We start from the raw sequence: 3,103 nt of genomic DNA, 5'->3' as shown, positions 1-3,103 counted from the left end.
AGTAAGATGAAAACACCACCAACACACATCATAATCAAATTGTTTAAATGAGTAACATGGAAATCATAAAAGTAGCCAGAGGAAAAAGGTTACTAAGTACATACAGAGGAACGAAACTCAGCATGACAGCAGATTTCTTGTCAGAAACAATCAAGCGAGAATGCAGCAGAGTAATCTCTTTAAATTTCTAAAAAAATATATAAAATTTCTGAATTATAAATATTAAGTTCTGAAAATAAGAACAGAACTTTACTAATAGGAGAGAAAAGTATCTTTTTTTTTTAAGATTTTATTTATTTATTTGACAGAGATAGAGACAGCCAGCGAGAGAGGGAACACAAGCAGGGGGAGTGGGAGAGGAAGATGCAGGCTCATAGCGGAGGAGTCTGATGTGGGGCTCAATCCCGGAACCCGGGATCACGCCCTGAGCCGAAGGCAGGCGCTTAACTGCTGTGCCACCCAGGCGCCCCAGGAGAGAAAAGTATCTTATGCACATAAAGTTTAGGATAAAAGAGTAATGACTGGGGCTCCTGGGGGGCTCAGTTGGTTAGGTGTCTGCCTTTGGCTCAGGTCATGATCCCTCCCCCCTCCCCCTACTCATGCTCTCTCTCTCTCTCTCTCAAATACATAAATAAAATATTTTTTAAAAAGAAAAAAATATATATAATTGACATATAATAGTGTATTAATTATAGATGTACAAAGTAATGACTTGGTATATGTATGTGATGTAAAATAATTACCACAATGTTCAGTTAACATCCATCACCACATATGGAATTTTTGCTTTGCTTTGTTTTGTTTTTTATAATGAGAACTTTTAAGACCTACTCTTTAGCAGCTATACTCACTATGCAGTACATTAGCTCCCCATGACATTTATTTTACAGCTGGAAGTTTGTAACTCTTAATTCCCTTCACCCATTTCACTTACCTCCTACCCTCTTCCTCTGGCAACCACCAATGTGTACTCTGTACCTATGAATTCACTTTTTTACATTCTACATATAAGTTAGATCACACAGTATTTGTCTTTTCCTGCCTGATATATTTCACATAGTATAATGACCTCAAAGTACACCTATGTTCTTGCAAATGGCAGGGTTTCCTTAGTTTTTATGGCTGAATCATATTTCATTACATAAATTATATACATTATATATAAATTATATACATAATAAATACATTGTATACATTATATGTACATATACTTGTATAAATATATGTGTATATATTATGTATGTATACATTATATACAACATTAACTATATATTTATATATATTATATAAAATTGTATTGATTGATATGTATAATCTATTATAAATCACATTTTCTTTATCCTTTCATCCATTGTTGGACACTCAAGTTGTTTCCATATCTTGTCTATTGTAAATAATGCTGCAATAAACATGGGGGTGACAATATCTTTTCAAGATAGTGATTTTTGTTTCCCTCATATAAATATTCAAAAGTGAAATTGTTCGATCATATGGTAGTTCTATTTTCAAATTTTTGAGGAATCTCTGTAATATTTTCCATAGTGGCTGCACAAATTTGCATTCCCACTAGGAGTGGACAAGGATTCCCTTTTCTCCACAGCCTGAGCAACATTTATTATGTCTTGTCTTTTTTATATTATAAGCCATTCTAACAGGCGGTAGGTTATATCTCATTGTGGTTTTGATTTGTACTTCTCTGATGATTAGTGATGTTGAACACCTTTGCATGTACCTGTTGGTCATTTACATGTCTTCTTTGGAAAAATGTCTATTAAGGTCCTCTGCCCAATTTTTTTCCTTTTTAAATATGGAATGCTTCATGTATTTGCATGTCATCCTTGCACAAGGGCCATGATAATCTTTTTTGTATCATTTCAACTTTAGTATAGGTACTACTGAAGTGAGTACACCGCTGCCCATTTTTTAATTATGTTGTTTTTGCTTTTTTTTTTCTATTGCGTTGTATGAGTTCTTTACATATCTTGGTTGTTAACCACTTATTATATATATGGTTTGCAAATATTTTCTCCAATTATATAGGTTACCTTTTCATTTTGTTGATGGTTTTTAAACATTTCTTAAAAAGAAAACTTGTAACTCTTTATAGCAAGGATACATAATTAAATTTTTATTAAGGTCATTAATTTTTAGTTTCCGGAGTCACCCAAATAACAATTAACAAACACCCCAGTTCACTTAAAATAGTACCATTTAATAGTTTTATGTAATGTAGTTCAATTAGCAATAATTGAGCCTCAGATAAGCCTCACTGGCTATGATACTGGCATTGCACAAAGCAGTAGTTCAAAATGGATTCGCAAAATTGTTCTACCAATCTATTATTCCAAAAAAATTACTTTTTTATTACTAAAAAAGTTGTATAATTTGACAGTAAGTTTTAAAGGTCTTGAAAATTATGATTCATTTTACATTGTAATTTCAGTCATTTCATTAACATTTCTGTTTTTGGTCTTTCTAACCTCTGAGACCATCTTTGATAAATTTCCTACTCAACTTCATAGTGTTGATACCAGGGTTACCAGGAAAACATAGAAAAGAAAAAACCCTACAATTATTTAATACAATCTGTTAGCACATTTGTGCATTTTCTTAGATACCTTACTCTAATACTTAGAACTCTCATGATCCTTAGAGGTAAAGTACTGGATATTCTTGACTTAATGCAGACAACGGGAAAGAATGAGAGAGTGCTCCCAAATTTGTAATATTCAGCAACATTGTACATTCTCATTAGATACTGAGGAGGATTTTACAGAACACATGTTGGCTCCCATGAGTTTAGATGGATTTATTATTTATGTGACAGTAAAATATTTTATGATCCCCCAAAACAAATAATCCAGTTAAGAAATGGGCAGAAGACATGAATAGACATTTTTCCAAAGAAGGCATACAGATGGCTAATAGACATATGAAAAGATGCTCAACATCATTCATCATTAGGCAAATACAAATGGAACTACAGTGAAATATCACCTCATACCTGTCAGAATGACTACAATTAATGACACAGAAACAATAGATGTTGGCAAAGATGCAGAGAAAGGGGAAGCCTCTTACACTGTTGCTGGGAATGCAAACT

The 3,103-nt window shown here is 32.8% G+C and overlaps 1 non-coding gene across 1 annotated transcript; it reads right to left on the bottom strand.

Moving 5' to 3' along the window:
* Positions 1-1,801: 1,801 nt before the first annotated feature.
* Positions 1,802-1,908, bottom strand: LOC123784902 (U6 spliceosomal RNA). The gene has a single exon (XR_006777573.1). It is a non-coding gene; the product is annotated as a U6 spliceosomal RNA (small nuclear RNA).
* Between the last annotated feature and the right edge of the window lie 1,195 nt (positions 1,909-3,103).

This window comes from Ursus americanus, chromosome 31 (assembly GCF_024610735.1).
Source record: "Ursus americanus isolate L20-20 chromosome 31, mUrsAme1.1.p, whole genome shotgun sequence".
Taxonomy (NCBI): Eukaryota; Metazoa; Chordata; class Mammalia; order Carnivora; family Ursidae; genus Ursus; species Ursus americanus.
The sequence above is the reverse complement of the archived record's forward strand: the minus strand, read 5'-3'. Positions and strand labels throughout refer to the sequence as shown.